This window comes from Pleurodeles waltl, chromosome 11, assembly GCF_031143425.1.
Source record: "Pleurodeles waltl isolate 20211129_DDA chromosome 11, aPleWal1.hap1.20221129, whole genome shotgun sequence".
Classification (NCBI taxonomy): domain Eukaryota; kingdom Metazoa; phylum Chordata; class Amphibia; order Caudata; family Salamandridae; genus Pleurodeles; species Pleurodeles waltl.
Window position 1 is genome coordinate 262,350,065 of NC_090450.1, and position 18,106 is coordinate 262,368,170.

Genomic DNA, 18,106 nt, shown 5'->3' on the forward strand with positions numbered 1-18,106 from the left:
TGAATTACAAGCAAGATTAATACATAGAGGATTATGGTCGCTGGCACAATGTGGTAATATCTTAAAATCAGTGATTAAATCAGAATCGGGAGAGCTAATGAGGATATGGTCAATAATACTTCCTTTGGATTTCCCCTTAAATGTAGGGTGAGTGAGTGTTTGTTGATGGGTGGGGGTGAGTGATTATTTGTGGATGGGGAGGGGATGAGTGTATGTGTGCGGGTAGGAGCTATTGAGTGTGTGGGTGAGATTGAGCGGATGGCAGGGGTGAGTGCGTGTATGTGTGTGCATGTGTATGTAAGTGAACAGTAAGGGGGTGAGTGTTCATGTAAGTGGACAGGGTTGAGTGTTTATGTCAGTGAGCGGGTGAATGCATGTATGCAGTGCAAAAGGGAGGGGGAGTAAATGTATGTATAGGGTGCAGAGGGAGGAAGGTGTGAATGTAAGTATGCGCTGGGGGGTGAATGGTGTGTGAGTGCGGTGTTTGTGTATGTATGTTTGTATGAATGGGGTGTATGACGCGAGTGTGTGGTGAATGGGGGTGTGTTTCTGTGTGGGAGTATATGAGTGCATGTGTGCGAGTATGTGGATATGTGTGCAAGTGTATCCTGGTAACAGCAATGCTAATACCTGTCGCCAGGGTGCATGACCCCCAGATTTTTCTGGCAGTGCGATCAGAAGAAAAATGCTAGCTGTCTCCCACCTTGTGATACCACTAGCGGCATCACACCTTCTAGCGTGCTGGAGGTGCTCACCTCTAGCCCGGAGGAATGATGTAATGGCTTCGGCCAAACTGCCACACTCCTGATTTGGAGGTATTCGCTGCCAGCCCATCAGCGATGACACCGCTACAGCTCCCCTGGCCATTTTCGGACCACCAGAGTCGTGATGAGGGCCATTGTCTCTTAGACCTCTTGGGGATTTTCAATCAATCAATCAACATTTGTTAAGCCCAACTACTCACCCGTGAGGGTCTCAAGGGTCTTGGGGGGGTGTGGATCATCCATCAGTGAGGTGGTTCTTCAACTATCCATGTCTTCAAATAGCCAAGTCTTCAGTTTTTTTGTGAAGTTGAGGAGGGGTGTGGTCTCTACGAGGTGGGGGGCTAGGGCGTTTCAGGCTGTAGAGGCAAGGTAGGAGAATGAGCTTCCCCATGTTCTTGTTTTTCTGATATGGGGTACTTCAGCGAGAGAGAGCTGGGCTGAACGTAGGGTCCTGTGGGGTGCATTGAAATTGAGTCACCTGTTCAGGTAGGTTGGTCTGGTGTCGTGGAGGACCTTGTGTGCGTGGATGAGGATCTTGAGGGTGATTCTTTTCTCTATGGGGAGCCAGTGTAGTGTGCGCAGGTGCTTGGAGATGTGACACTGTCGGGGTAGGTTGAGGACCAGTCTGGCGGCGGCGGTCTGGATGTTCTGTAGTTTGCGTGTGAGTTTCTTGTTGATTCCAGCGTAGAGCACATTGCCATAGTCTAGTCTGCTGTTAATGAGGGCATGTGTGACAGTCTTTCGGTGTTCGAAGGGGATCCATTTGAATGTCTTGCAAAGGAGGCGGAGGGTGCGGAAGCAGGTGGATGCAATTGTGTTGATTTGTTGGTTCTAGTTGAGTTTGGAGTCCAGGAGGATTCTGAGGTTGTGAGCTTGGTTCGTGTGGGTGTGGGGGGCTTCTGAGGGTAGAGGGCCACCAGGAGTCGTTCCATGCATTGGGTTGAGGGCCCATGATGAGTACTTCAGTTTTGTCTGCATTCAGTTGTAGGCAGCTGCTTTTCATCCAGTTGGCGACTGCTCCTATGCCTTCACGGAATTTGCGACTGGCTGTGTTGGGTTCATTGGATAGGGAGAGGATGAGTTGGGTGAGTCGGCGTAGGAGACAATGTTGAGTCCGTAGTTTCTGACAATGGCAGCTAATGGGGCCATGTAGATGTTAAACAGCGTGGGGCTGAGGGAGGATTCCTGGGGAACTCCGCAGGTGGTAGAAGTGGGGTCCGAGAGGAAAGGGGAAGTCTTACTCATTGACTTCTGCCGGAGAGGAAAGATCAGATCCAGTTGAGGGCCTTGTCTCTGATGCCAGCCTTGTGAAGTCTGCATATCAGGGTATGGTGGAAGACTTTGTTGAAGGCCGCCAATAGGTCGAGCAGGATGAGGGCCATGGTGTCACCATTGTCCTGCAGGAAGTGGATGTCGTCCGTTGCGGCCAGGAGGGCTGTTTTGCTGCTGTGGTTTTTTCTGAAGCCAGATTGGGAGGCGTTGAGGATGTTGTGGTCTTCAATGAAGGTGGCGAGTTGGCTGTTGATAGCTTTCTCAATGACTTTCACTGGAAAAGGGAGCAGGGAGATGGGCCTGTAGTTCTTGAGGTCGGTGGGGTCAGTTGATCTCGACGTGTTTCCAGTCGTCAGGGAAGTAGGCGTCTGCTAGGGAGCGGTTGATGGTGAGTCAGAGCTTGGGGGCGATGGTTTCAGAGGCTCTGTGGAAGATGTGCTGGGGGCATGTGTCCGTGGGGGCCTGGAGTGTATGGTCGTCATTGTCTTCAGTGTATCTACGGTGGTGAGGGGGGTCCAGTTGGTGATCGTTGTTTTTTTGGTGTCGGGTTCCAGTGGAGGGGAGTCAGCACATAGGTTGTCCTCATTGAAGTTGTCATAGATGGTCTTGGTTTTGTGTTGGAAGGATGTGTTGAGTTTGTTGTAGTTATCTTGTGAGGGTGGGATGTCCGTTCCTTTTCTGTTGGGTTGGGTGAACTACTTGATGATGCTGAAGAGTTCTGCATGTGAGGAGATTCTTTCTTGTATTACTTTCTTTCTGTGCTTTTGATGAGATGGTGGTGTGCGGCTGTGGCCACCCTGAAGTTGATTTGGGCTTCTGTAGATTTGGTGTTTCTCCAGATTTTCTCGAGGCATTGAGATGTGCGTCTGGATTCTCTGAGTTCTGCGGTGAACCAGCTGGCTTTCTTGGCATGGGTGCTGTTGTTCTTCTTGAGGGGAGCTACGGTATTGGCGCAGTCGGCAATCCATTTGTTCAAGGTGCGGGAAGCGATGTTCGGATCATCATTGTGTGCGATTGGGGGGCGGAGTTGGCGAGGGTGGCGGTGAGCTGGTTGTCGGTGATTCTTGCCCAGCTTCTACGGGATGGTTGGTGTTGGGGTCTGATGATGGTGGGTGTGTTGAAGGTGATATGGATGCAGCAATGGTCTGTCCATGGAAGTTCGGAGGTGTGGCTGAAGGTGGCAGAGGTTCCGGTTGTGAAGATGGGGTTGGCGGTGTGTCCTGCTGAATGCGTTGGTTCCCTCACGATCTGTCGGAACCCTATGTTGTGAAGGTTGTCTAGGAGGGATGTGGTGTTGGGGTCATGTCGGTTGTCAAGGTGGAAGTTGAGGTCTACCAGCAGGGTGTAGTTGGAGGCTGCGATGGCTTGTGCAGTGATTCTGTCTGTGATGGCATCGGAGAAAGGTGCACGGGGCCCGGGTGGGCTCTGGATGCCTGTAATTCCCCCATAAATGCCTGAAGCTGGGCTGCTGCTTGTTTGCGTCGCCTTACACTATACCCAAGAGTTTCCCCCGTACAACTGCCTTTAATGTATCTCAAACTATTTCTATTGGGGCTGTTCCAACATTGAAGTCCAAAACTTCCTTCAACCGCATACTCATGTGCTGTATATACAGAGGATCATTCAGCAGAACCCGTTCAAATGTCCAGTTCTTCTGAGATCTCTGACAGTCTCTATCCCTAATCTCTAATATTAATGGGTTATGGTCTGCAATAAAGCGGGGGTATAGCTTAATCACTGAGGTGGTCATTCTGACCTCGGCGGTAAAAGGCGCCTACCGCCGGTCAGAAATCCTCCATAATCCCGCCGCGGTCGCGGAAACCCGCCACGGTCATTCTGACCCGCAGAAGGCAAACCTCCGAAAATCCGACCGCCACAACAGACCGCCAGACCAGCGGTCGGCGGAAAGGTGGAGGTGACCAAACCTCCACCGTCACGCCAACAGAAATACGCCCATGCCATTACGACCAACGAATCCACGCGGCGGTCATTCAAACGCGGTATTCCATTGGCGGGACACACCGGCGCGGTCAGAATACACACAAACGAACAAAACTCAGCCACATTGGACGATTTGAATCCCACACACCTGATACACATACACACACCACTCCCACACACACAATACAATATAAAACACACACCCACATCACCCACAAACCCCTACGCTTAAAAATTCGTAAAGAAGACAAGAGCGAGACACCAGCATCCAAAACATAACAGCCACAGCCACTCAACACCATCACCCACACACTATCCACACACAAAACAACACACACCACCACACTCAACTCACTTAAAAACACATACTCCACCCCACACATCATACACACCACCCCATGGCACCCCAAAGACAACCCCGCTTCACAGACGAAGAACTCAGGGTCATGGTGGAGGAAATCGTTCGGGTAGAGCCCCAGCTGTTCGGCACACAGATACAATACACCAGCATTGCCCGGAGGACGGAGCTATGGCAGAGGATTGTCAACAGGGTGAACGCAGTGGGACAGCACCCCAGAAATCGGGAAGACATCAGGAAGCGATGGAACGACCTACGGGGGAAGGTGCGTTCCATGGTATCCAGGCACAACATCGCCGTGCAGAAGACTGGCGGAGGACCCCCACCTCAACCCCCACAATTCACATCATGGGAGGAGGAAGTCTTGAACATCCTGCATCCTGACGGCCTCGCAGGAGTCGGCGGAGGAATGGATACTGGTAATTTGAAGCTTCAATACTGCTTCCCCCCCCACCTGCATGCCAAATCAGACCCCAACCCTCACCCCCATCCTCGAACCCCACCCTCACCCCCACCCCCATCCTCACCCCCACCCTCACCCCCACCACCATCCTCACCCCCACCACCATCCTCACCCCCACCCCCAGCACACCTATTCCCCGCCAATGTCTCACCATCACAACCCACACATCCCAAAACCTAGGCCTGCATGCGTCCACTAAGCATGGACACCCATCACCAAAGCATGCCCAATGCATATACACATCCCCCCCACAAGCCACCCTCACCAAAGCCCCCACACACGAATGCCAGCACTTGGGGACACGAGAACCCACAGATACACCCATATGCCACACATTGAAACTATAACCATACCTCTATACCCCTGCAGGACCCGACCGTCAACACACCGCGGCGGAGGGGCCAGAATTATCCACACCCCCCACCCAAGAGGCCGTCAGCGATGACAGCAGCTCTGTCGATCTGGACACCGATGACCAGCCCGGACCATCGGGGACCTCTGGACAGTCGGTTCCCCTCACACAGGCACAGGCCACTACAGACCCTAACCCCTCTGGGAACACCAGCACAGCTCCCACCCAGCGGGCCCATCCCTCTGTCTCCAGGGCGCGTCAATCTGCGGTGTGTCTACCACTACAGGGCACCCAGGATAACCCACCACCCCAACAACAACAGGGACCTGGGGGCAGTGGTAGTGGGCACACCGGCCAGGGGGCAGAGGCCTAGGGAAACAGGGCAACTCGGCGGGCAGCTGTGCGACAGGGGGGGGAGGAGAGGCCCAGGGAACCCACTCTCCACGAGGTCCTCACCACCATCATGGGAGCATACAACCGCTCCCAGGAGACGATGGCGACGGTACTGGCCCGGTTCCAGGAGGTCCAGGTGCTGCAGGAGGAACACTATCGGGGGTACAGGGAGGACATCAGAGCCATCAACACCACCCTGGTTACCATGGTAGGGCTGCTGCAGGACCTCGTAAACAGCAGGGCGGACACTGAACAACACCCAAGGGCCCCTGCCACTAGCCTGGACCAAGAACAGCCATCCACCTCCGCCGGCGCTAGTGGACAGGAGGCCCCCGCACAGCAGCAGCCCACCAGACCCCCACCTCCTGCAGGAGAAGAACCACCCCGCAAGAGGGCCCTGAGATCTCGCAAGAAGACAGAGTAGGATGTCAAGACCCCCGCCAGCAAAGGATACCACCTGATGTCATCCCACTGTCCCACATTGTCACCCTGTCCATCCTTGAACTGCCCATGCTCCATCTCTCCACAGGCCTCTGGACAATGCACCTGTGTGACTGTTACTCTGGACTCTGCCATGGACATTCCTTCACCATAGCCCCCACCCACTTGATACCACCCATCCCATTTTGAGCACTTCAATAAACACCTATTTTGCACCAAAATATCAGGAGTCTGGCTGTGATTTCAATAGATTGTAATTGACATGACAGTGCAAATATGTCCTTGTACATGGTGAAGTCAACAAACAGCTGCCACAAAGCTGTAGTCCATGGGGAAACGAAGCACAGGACTCGTAGTGGGGACCCCAGATCTGAAATAGGGAGGGAAAAGCCAAAACTCAGTCATCATACACTGGGGCAAATAGACAGGCAGCAGAGATGCTGCAGAGTAGTTAACATTTACTAAATTATCTTTGAAATGTTACCTGTGTCCTATTGGAAGTACTGTTCAATGATTCTGTCCCTGTTGTCTGTTTCAGCCCCGTCGTCTTCCTCCTCGTCACTCTCCTCAGGTTCCACCGCTGCCACAACACCACCGTCTCGACCATCCTCCTGCAGGAAAGGCACCTGGCGGCGCAAAGCCAGGTTGTGAAGCATGCAGCAGGCCACGATGATGTGACACACCTTCTTAGGTGAGTACATTAGGGATCCACCGGTCATATGCAGGCACCTAAACCTGGCCTTTAGGAGGCCAAAGGTGCGTTCGATCACCCTCCTAGTACGCCCATGGGCCTCATTGTACCGTTCCTCTGCCCTGGTCCGGGGATTCCTTACTGGGGTCAGTAGCCACGACAGGTTGGGGTACCCAGAGTCCCCCACTAGCCTTACACGGTGTCTCTGTAGCTGTTCCATCACGTAAGGGATGCTGCTATTCCTGAGGATGTAGGCGTCATGCACTGACCCTGGGAATTTGGCATTTACATGCGAGATGTACTGGTCAGCCAAACACACCACCTGGATGTTCATTGAATGGTAACTTTTTCTGTTCCTGTACACCTGCTCCCTGTCTCTTGGGGGAACCAAAGCCACATGGGTCCCATCAATGGCACCAATTACGTTGGGAATATGTCCAAGGGCGTAGAAATCACCCTTCACTGTAGCCAATTCGCCCACCTCAGGGAAAATGATGTAGTTCCTCACGGATTTCATCAGGGCAGACAACACTCTGGATAACACCTTCGAAAACATGGGCTGAGACATCCCGGAAGCAATTCCCACGGTTGTCTGAAATGACCCACTTGCCAAGAAATGTAGTACTGACATGACCTGCACCAGAGGGGGAATCCCTGTGGGTTGGCGGATGGGGGACATCAGGTCGGGCTCCAGCTGGGCACACAGTTCATGGATAGTGGCACGGTTAAGACGGTAGGTCAGGATAATGTGGCGTTCTTCCATTGTCGACAGGTCCACCAGCGGTCGGTACACGGGAGGATTCATCCGTCTCCTCGCCCAACCCAGCGGACGGTGCCTAGGAAGGACAACATGGAGCACACAGTCAGGCAACCCACAGGTACGTACTCACAGCTAGCACAGTATACGATTCTCTATGCAGTGAATGGCGTGTCTGAGTGGCTATGCAAGGCCTAGGCCTGTGTGACGCAGTTGAAATGGAGCCATGTGGGCCCTGGAAATGGCGGCTGCCTGACCTGTGAAGTGTGACAATGGGATGTGAGGTCAATGCGCTGGCGTGGCACACCGCGGCGGGCGAAGACCGCGGCGCGAAGCCGCATTGGTTAACATTGAAGCCTATGGGTTTCAGGAGCCAATGGCGAAGGGCGCCGGCGGTGGCGGGACGCACCGCCGCGGTACGCACCGCCGCGGACGTGACCGCCATTTTCTATCTACTTATCCACTTGCGACTTGAACTTTCACAGGAGAGGACCTATACTGCAAGTGTTGCTGTGACCTCGGTCTGGAAGGGACAATGGCTGCTGCGACTGGGGAAAGGGCCCCTGCCTTCACTGGAGAGGAGTTGGAGAAACTTGTGGATGAGGTCCTCCCCCAGTATGCGCTACTCTACGGTCCTCCAGACCAACAAGTGAGTTTAATTCAATATGGATTTGGGGCCACTGGCTGGCTTGGGGGCCTGGCGGGGATGGGGGGCATGTTGGGGCTGGCGGGGGGCCTGGCGGGGGGCCTGGCGGGGATGGGGGGCATGTTGGGCATGGCGGGGGGCATGGCGGGGATGGGGGGCATGTTGGGCATGGCGGGGGGCATGGCGGGGATGGGGGGCATGTTGGGCATGGCGGGGGGCCTGGCGGGGATGGGGGGCATGTTGGGCATGGCGGGGGGCCTGGCGGGGGGCCTGGCGGGGATGGGGGGCATGTTGGGCATGGCGGGGGGCCTGGCGGGGATGGGGGGCATGTTGGGCATGGCGGGGGGCATGGCGGGGATGGGGGGCATGTTGGGCATGGCGGGGGGCATGGCGGGGATGGGGGCATGTTGGGCATGGCGGGGGGCCTGGCGGGGATGGGGGGCGTTGGGCCACTGGAAAGGAAAATGCTGAGAAACTTGAACGTGGTATTTCTCCCTCCCTGTACGTGTCACATAGGTCCGCGCCCATGAGAAGATCGGGATTTGGCGTGCCATCGCCAAGGAAGTCCGGGCCCTGGGGGTCCACCATCGACGGGGCACCCACTGCCGCAAGAGGTGGGAGGACATCCGCCGCGGGACCAAGAAGACCGCCGAGTCTCTGCTGGGGATGGCCTCCCAACGTAGGCGGGGTGCCTGCCGTCAACTGAGCCCCCTGATGTTCCGGATCCTGGCGGTGGCCTACCCTGAATTGGATGGGCGCGTGAGGGCAGCACAGCAGACAGAAGGGGGTGAGTACAAGCATTATCTACTCTGTTGTCGCGCAGTGGAGGTGTCTGGGTGGGGGAGGAGGGCTGGGGGTCCCCCTAGGCCAGGGCGATATCTGTAGGCTGGGCACCCCCGTAAGCCCCTGTGTCCCCAGCCACCACCCTCAGTAGTTTGTCAGTACAGCCATCCCTGGGCCGTGTCATCCATGGGTGCAGTTGTCAACTCTAGGCGTGTAGGGCATGTTCCACGGAATGCGTAGCGGACCCCAAGTGCGCAACTTAGTGCAGGGGGCATCTGTGTCTGTCATGTCCGCTAACTGTACTGGAGATCCATGTAATCAATATCCCTTTATTTCTCTCTCCCCCCCCCTTTTTGTTTGTCTTTCTGTGCTTGTGTGCATCAGCATCATCAGGCGGAGGAGAAGTGGCATCGGGGCAGGAGGGAGCTGCATCTCACATGGCCCAGGAGGGCCATGCCACAGAGTCAGACTGGACCAGTGAGACGGAGGGCGAGGGGAGCTCCACGACGGGGACGACTGGACCCTGCAGCGACACGGACACGTCCTCGGAAGGGGGCTCCCTTGCGGGGGTGGCACCATCCGTGCCCCCCGCCATTACAGGTACAGCCGCCACCCAGCGCACCATCTCCGCCCTCCCAGCAGCCCCTCAGCGTTCGCCCCGTGCCCGCTCTGCCAGGAAGCCGGGCATCTCCTTCGCCCCAGGCACCTCAGGCCCTGCCCCTGTTACCCCCGCTGCCCTCAGTGAGGAGGTCATTGACCTCCTCCGAACGCTCATTGTTGGGCAGACTACCCTTTTGAATGCCATCCAGGGGGTGGAGAGGGAGGTTCATCGCAGCAATGCGTACCTGGAGGGCATTCATTCGGGTCAGGCTGCCCATCAGCGATCGTTCCAGGCTCTGGCCTCAGCACTGACGGCAGCCATTGTCCCTGTCTCCTGCCTGCCTCTACTAACTCCCTCCTCCCAGTCTCCTGTTCCTCTGCCTGTCCCACCCACACCATCAGACCAGCCTGCACACACCTCAACACCCAAGAGAAGCTCATCCAAACATAAGCACCACAGATCACGCAGACATTCACACACGCAACATTCCGATGCAGACATGCCAACAGTCACTACCACCTCTGTGACCCCCACCTCCTCGTCTCCCTCCTCCCTCCCTGTGACGTCTACACTCACACCTCCATTCACCTCACCATCAGCCAGTGTTTCCATCACCAGCACACCCTCCACTCCAGTCCGCACACGTGCAGTCACCACCCCCACTGCCATTTACACGTCCCCTGTGTCCTCTCCCACTGTGTCTGTCACCCCCTCTTCCACACCACACAAACGCAGCCACCCACCCACCCAACAGCCATCCACCTCACGACAGCCTATCCCTCCTGCACCTGCACCCAAAGACAGCAAACGTGACTCACCTACAACCACATCCTCTCCCTCCACTCCCATTCCCACTGTACCTACCACTCTCCATTGTCCCAAGAAGCTCTTCCTCGCCACTACTAACTTCTTTCCTGACCCTGAGCCCCCCCCTCCTTCTCGTCGGGGTAAGAAGAGCACCTCAGCCACCACCAGCCCTGCAGCCCCCTTGACAAGGGTGCAGGGGTATTGGAGCCCGCCAGCCCGCATGTCTGGATCTTCGCCCAGCAGCAAGGGGACAGCCAGCCCACCCCCTGGGAAGAGGAGCAGAAGGCGGAAGGGGCGCCGCAGGAGCCCGCCTTCTACATCCCCCCCGGACACCACCCAGAGACAGTCACCAGCCACAGCTCCAAAGGGAGGAAAGGGCCACAGGCCGACGACTAAGGAGGGCAAGGGCAGCAAGTTGGAGAGGTCAGGCAGCAGGCCTGCTGCCCAGGAGGAGCCCACAACCCCCATAGCCGCTGCCCCGGGAGGAACCGGCACAGCTGCCCCGGGAGAGCCCACCACCCCCATAGCCGCTGCCCAGGGAGGACCCAGCCCAGCTGGCCAGGAGGGCCCCACCTCCCACAGCCCAGGTGGGCAGTGAAGGAGCACCATCCCCGCTGCCCAGGAGGGCACCACCAGGCAATTAGCAGTTGGCCATAGACCGTCCGCCGTCTCAAGAACCGCTGAACTGGGCCCCGCCGTCTCAAGAACCGCTGAACTGGGCCCCGCCGTCTCAAGAACCGCTGAACTGGGCCCCGCCGTCTCAAGAACCGCTGAACTGGGCCCTTCAAGGCAAGAACCGCTGAACTGGGCCCCGCCGTCTCAAGAACCGCTGAACTGGGCCCCGCCGTCTCAAGAACCGCTGAACTGGGCCCTTCAAGGCAAGAACCGCTGAACTGGGCCCCGCCGTCTCAAGAACCGCTGAACTGGGCCCCGCCGTCTCAAGAACCGCTGAACTGGGCCCCGCCGTCTCAAGAACCGCTGAACTGGGCCCCGCCGTCTCAAGAACCGCTGAACTGGGCCCCGCCGTCTCAAGAACCGCTGAACTGGGCCCTTCAAGGCAAGAACCGCTGAACTGGGCCCCGCCGTCTCAAGAACCGCTGAACTGGGCCCCGCCGTCTCAAGAACCGCTGAACTGGGCCCCGCCGTCTCAAGAACCGCTGAACTGGGCCCTTCAAGGCAAGAACCGCTGAACTGGGCCCCGCCGTCTCAAGAACCGCTGAACTGGGCCCCGCCGTCTCAAGAACCGCTGAACTGGGCCCCGCCGTCTCAAGAACCGCTGAACTGGGCCCCGCCGTCTCAAGAACCGCTGAACTGGGCCCCGCCGTCTCAAGAACCGCTGAACTGGGCCCCGCCGTCTCAAGAACCGCTGAACTGGGCCCCGCCGTCTCAAGAACCGCTGAACTGGGCCCTTCAGGGCAAGAACCGCTGGCCCTTTGGCAGACGTGGCAGGGCAGGATCTATCTCGGGCAGGGCTGCAGGATGTCCTCTGGCCAACTTGCCTCCTCCAGTGGCAGTGGGGTCTGTTATGGACTGTATGGACTGTGGCTTTGCTCTCCCCAGGATGGCCCAGTGGGCAGGCCACCCACTGTATGGACTGTATGGACTGTGGCTTTGCTCTCCCCAGGATGGCCCAGTGGGCAGGCCACCCACTGTATGGACTGTTTGGACTGTGGCTTTGCTCTCCCCAGGATGGCCCAGTGGGCAGGCCACCCACTGTATGGACTGTTTGGACTGTGGCTTTGCTCTCCCCAGGATGGCCCAGTGGGCAGGCCACCCACTGTATGGACTGTATGGACTGTGGCTTTGCTCTCCCCAGGATGGCCCAGTGGGCAGGCCACCCACTGTATGGACTGTATGGACTGTGGCTTTGCTCTCCCCAGGATGGCCCAGTGGGCAGGCCACCCACTGTATGGACTGTATGGACTGTGGCTTTGCTCTCCCCAGGATGGCCCAGTGGGCAGGCCACCCACTGTATGGACTGTATGGACTGTGGCTTTGCTCTCCCCAGGATGGCCCAGTGGGCAGGCCACCCACTGTATGGACTGTATGGACTGTGGCTTTGCTCTCCCCAGGATGGCCCAGTGGGCAGGCCACCCACTGTATGGACTGTATGGACTGTGGCTTTGCTCTCCCCAGGATGGCCCAGTGGGCAGGCCACCCACTGTATGGACTGTATGGACTGTGGCTTTGCTCTCCCCAGGATGGCCCAGTGGGCAGGCCACCCACTGTATGGACTGTTTGGACTGTGGCTTTGCTCTCCCCAGGATGGCCCAGTGGTCATGGAGTCCCCTCGTGGATCTGGCGTCGTGTACTCAAGTGGCTGAGGTGCCCCCCCTTCCCTTCCCCCTGAGGTGCCTGTCCTATTTTCTTTCTGATGCCCCTGCAGTGTTCTCTCCGTGGAGTTCTTGTCGTGGGACTGGGCCTTGCCCCTTTGCACAGGACCCCTGTGATCCACGGACAGTGGTTGGACTACATTTAGTAGCTGTATATATTTTGTACATAGTTTATTTATTTATTGGGATTACTGGTGTACATATTTCAATATATCTGCCCGTTTATGATCTCTTCTTTTGGTCTTTGCATTATTTCGGAGGGGGGTGGTTTGTGGGTTGTGACAGTGATCTGTGGGAATGCATTGATGTGTGTGTTGTAGTGGGTGTGGGTGGGTGGGTGTGTGCCGGTAATCTTTTCCCTCCCCTGTGTCGTAGGTGCCGTACTCACCGATGTCTTCCGCGCCGCCGGGCGTGCTCCTGGTATATGAGGAGGAATAGGAGTGCGGGGATGACCTGCAACTCTGGCTCCATACTGCCGGAATCTCGCGTGGAGTGCGTAGAGGTGAGCGTTTTCCCGTTCGTAGTCTGTTTCCGCTGTGTTCTTATCGGCGGTGCTCCCGCCCCGGAAAAGGTGGCAGATTGGTGGGTCGTAATAGGGTGGGCGGTACTTTGTCTGCCGCCGGGCTGTTTGCGGGAACCGCCGCGCTGTTTGTTTGTACCGCTGTGGCGGGCGGAGTGTTAAGTTGGCGGGCTGTGTTGGCGGTTCCCGCCAGGGTCAGAATTGCATATTTTAGACCGCCGGCCTGTTGGCGGCTTGGCCGCCGCTTTATCACCGACCGCCAGGGTCAGAATGAGGGCCTGAGTCACCTAAAAATATTGTAGAGACAAAAAAATAATCCAATCTAGCAAATTTCTTATGTGGTGCAAAGAAATAGGTATATCCTGGTTTGGGACCTTCTAGGGCTGACCATACATCTATGAGCCCAACCTGCATACTCTTAAGGGCTTGAAAAACTCTAGGCTTCCGCCCCGGATATTTATTCCTACTAATACCTCTTAAGCTCTGTGCACCATCCCAAGATCCATTAAAGTTCAAATCACCACATACAATATATGGTCCGGGCCAAAGCGTCAGTTCTATAGATATAAAGTCAAATAAGGACGGGTCATCCTCCCCTGAGCCATATAATGAGCACAGCGTAAATCTAACATGACCGAATGAACACTCCATTATTACCCACCTACCAATTGTATCAGCTTTCTTCTGTATAACCATACAGCTATAATTGGCTGCCAGAATCGCAACCCCCTTTGTTTTAGACATCTGTTCAGTACACCCCATCAGACACAAACCCAAACATAAAATATATTTCCTATCCGCCTTTTCTATATGCATTTCTTGCAAACAATAAATGTCTGCTTTTAATATTCTCAAGTCATCTACAATTTTTTTCCTCTTCCGGGGGGTGTTTAACCCACATATATTAATAGTTGCTATCCTAATAACTGACATGTACACAGACTTAATTGATTACGTTTGAGTAATTCGACTGACTCAACCTTACTCCCTGCCAATGACCACCTTGCATTTATACTACCATACAATGTTGTACACACCCTATCCTGCATTGAACCTAAAATAGTTCGCGCTATAAAGCCATGACTAAATTTCTTTGGGTGTGAATTCTCTGGGTATGAATTTTCTTGGTACAAATTTTCTCTTCCTCCCCCGGGATGGAAAGTCCCTGCTCCCACCCCCTCCCCCATCCCCCGTCACCCCACAATCCCCAACCGCCCCCCCTCCCCCTCCACCCCCAGGACAACGATTCTCCCACCCCCCCCGGAAGCAGTCAGACCACCGTTGGCCTGAATGTTGGTATCGCCTAGGTACCTGGTACCGCCCACTGCCCCACCCCAGGCTAACCGGCCTCTTGAACTTCCATCGATACCACTGAGGCTCTCTTTATGAATTCCTTACATCATACTATTGCAGTCCAAGTAAATATTCTTTAGCCTGAACCTCTGAGTTAAATACTCTAACTTTCCCCTTGAACACAGTCTTGAGACGAGCGGGAGCAAGTAAGTACGCTTCTCCTCCTTTATCTTGAAAAGGTTTGATCAGTTGCCGCAACCTCCACCTTTGCCAAACAATGACGTGACAGTAATCGGGTCGAGTGAAAAAAGTTGCCCCCCCTCTGCAACGTGGAGCGTCGGGCAGGCTTTTTCATATATAGTCTGTCTTAAGAGATAGTTCCCAAAATAGACCAAAATAGTCCTCAGTGTTTATTCTCCTCTCTGCGACCCTCCAAACGTATTACTGGGTACCGATGTACCCTTTGAACTTCAGCCTCCCAGTCCCAGTTAGTGAGCTCTGGAAACGCCTCCTGCAGCGTTTTAATCATATAGGCCCTGATGTTACTGCCTTCTGCTTCTTCTCTAATACCAAGGAAGCCTAGATTGTTCCTCCTCTGCCTGTTTTCTTGATCTTCCAGCTTCCACATAATGTCAGCTAACTGTCCTTCATGCGTTGTGGTTTGCACTCTTATAGCCTCAATCTCCCCTTCGACCACAGTCGTCCTCTCTCCTATTGAAATTAGTTTCCCTTCAATCTCTGCACAGGATTTAACCACCTTATGGACTGTTCCTTGTAGATGTTTTGTAGCCATCCTTGCTCTGCGACTTTCTGCTCTTGTCTCAGTTTGTAGTTCCTTTATCGAATCATAAATAGACTGTAACATTTCTGAGTCTGTATGTCGAACACTGATGCTAGGGGCAGAGCCACATACCATTTCATCTACCCTCTTTACTGCGTTATCTTGGGCCTCAGATTTATGGGCCTCTACTGTACTCATAAGATTAGTACCTGAATAGTCCCACTTGCGAGCTTTCCGGGTCTGGGCTGCGGGCTCCACACCATCTCCACTGAGGGCCGGCCCCTTGCTTTTCCGCCGCCGCTGTCGTACAGTAGACTCTGTGAGGGACAGGAAACTTACGGATTCAGAAGAAATACTATCTCTACTTCCACTTGACCCTTGATCACTGCTAGTGGAGTCTGAATCCTCAGTTAAAGAGTAAGGTTTATCCCCTCCATCTTTAGGCCCCTCTGTCCCTTTTTCCCGTGCAGTGATTATTCCCCCAAGTCCTTGACTAAATGCCTGGGCCATTTGGGCTGAATTCCCTGTAGAGTCCTCTGATATGCAGATAGGTTCTTGAGAGGCTTGAGATAGGGCACTACTTACTTGCTCCTTGAGTCCTAGCTGTGAATTCCCCTCAGGTAGTGTGTATGTTTCTGTATCCATTGAAGACCTTGAGAGCTCCTTTTCCCCCTTAAGCACTACGGTCTCGGGAACTACTAAAGCGCCAGAATCTTGCTGCCTATCCAAAAGAAAGTCTCTTCCCTGACTTACAGCATCAGTAAGTGTTTTTCCTTCACAGTCGGCCCCCTGTTTCCTGCTCGGTGTCATTTGCATGCCGTCTTGAGGAGGGGTGATATGCCCGAGATTGTCCTCTTGTATGCCCCCCTTCCAAAAACCCGTAATCATGGGCTGCATTTTCTTTCCGCTGGGGGAAGACAGTAGGGGGGCATTGTTTCTAGCTTTCCCTGCTTGTGCTGCCAACCTGTTTCCCACTTATTTTCCCAAGCATTAGAGTTTGCCGTTTAATACCGGGGGCCATATCACCGCTAGATTTTTTAGCCCGTGCAGCTCGTGCACCTTCTCCTTTCTCCCCAGGATTTCGGCTATATTTAGGTGCCATTATATTCAAAGACTGTTAATGAGTCACAATTTTTCCCAAAATGTACCAACCAGGAGTGCACTCTCCACAATGATACACGTAAAATTCCGAAGGAGCGAAAATTCACTGATCTCCAGAGAGCCAAACTGTGCATACCTGAATTGCCTAACCAAGTTCTCGCCCTTCTTATACACTGTGTACTCTCAAGAATCAGCCATCCACCTTCACCTTTAAGAAGACGCCATATTGTTTCTGTAAAATTCAGATGTTGCTTTCTATCTCACTCCTGCCCATCTACTATGTATAAGCCAGTTCAAGAAGGAGAGAGAAAAAGAAAAGGGCCCCAAGCCTGAGGCCAGCAGTCAATTAAATAGAAACTATGAAACCATGCACGGTACTGCACCTAAATAAAATAGTCATTTGGTGCTGTGGAGCCCCTTGCCACCGAACCGGTACCTGTTTCCAACTTGCAGTGCCTTCTCATAGGTTTCAGGCTGCTTGTGGCCATACCCAGACTGGTATCCCTAGTCCTCCTCCTTCGTACCCCACCTTCAAGGGGGGGGGCGCCGAGCACACCAGTCCAGTAGCCCCTCCTGCCAAGTCCTAACACTGGAGGAGGCTCCCAACACAAATTTCAAGCCAGGGGCATGCCCGTTCTCCCAGCGCCTCCTATGGCCCAAGGCTGTCCATGCTGGAGCAGCGTTTCCTCTCCAGAGGAAAGGATTACAGGGGACTCCAGTCCGGGAGCCCCCCTGCAGGGCTCCAGCGCGGGAAAAAGGGATCCGTCAAGCAGGCCAGGTCGCGCCCGCTCTCCCGGCACATCCCACGGCCCAAGGCTGTAAATGCTGGTGCGGCGTCTCTTCAGGAGGAACCGAGTGCAGGGGACTCTGGTCCGGGAGCCCCCCTGCAGAACTCCGATGCGGGGAAAAAGATCCGTCGGCCAGGCCAGGACGCGATCAGACCTACGCATCCCCGGCCTGCGTGCGAGCCTGCCGATGCCAGAGGTGGGTGTGGCGTGCCGCCGTAGCTACGCGGACGCCATCTGCTTCTCAACCAAAGCTTTCTATGGGAATCGACGGACAGGAGATTATGGGCCTCATTATGACCCTGGCGGGCGGCGGAGGCCTCCCGCCAGGATCCCGCCCTCCAAATTACCGCGCCGCGGTCAAAAGACCGCGGCGGGTATTACTAGTTTTCCCCTGGGCTGGCGGGCGGTTCCAGTTAAACCGCCCGCCAGCCCAGGGGAAAACGACCTTCCCACGAGGATGCCGGCTCGTAATCGAGCCGGCGGAGTGGGAAGGTGCGACGGGTGCTACTGCACCCGTCGCGTATTTCACTGTCTGCAAGGCAGACAGTGAAATACATTTTGGGGCCCTCTTACGGGGGCCCCTGCCGTGCCCATGCCATTGGCATGGGCACGGCAGGGGCCCCCAGGGGCCCCGCGACCCCCCCTACCGCCATCCTGTTCATGGCGGCTTGGAGCACCGCCAGCCTGTCGGCGGTGCTCCCGTGGTCGGTGGCCCTGGCGGCCACCGGCCGCCAGGGTCAGAATGACCCTCTATGTTTCTAGAATGTATCATATTGTATGTAATATGTGTTAGCTGTTTTTTCCAAGGCACGAACAATGAAGACACTGACTGAAGAAGAAGATGCAGCAAAGTAGATACCTGACGCGCTGGATGATAAGGACATCGTAAGGCAAACCAATAGACGACATGAGAAAGGAGAAATATTAGAATTCATAGATTTGGTACAGTTAATTCATTGGACAGAGTAATAACGTACGATTAATTGACCAATTGAAAATTGGGGGATAGTTTGGGTGACTT

The 18,106-nt window shown here is 55.1% G+C and overlaps 1 pseudogene; it reads right to left on the reverse strand.

Annotated features, from left to right (window-relative positions):
• LOC138265091 (uncharacterized) overlaps positions 1-16,012 on the reverse strand; it is a 33,525-nt pseudogene extending 17,513 nt beyond the window's left edge.
• Between the last annotated feature and the right edge of the window lie 2,094 nt (positions 16,013-18,106).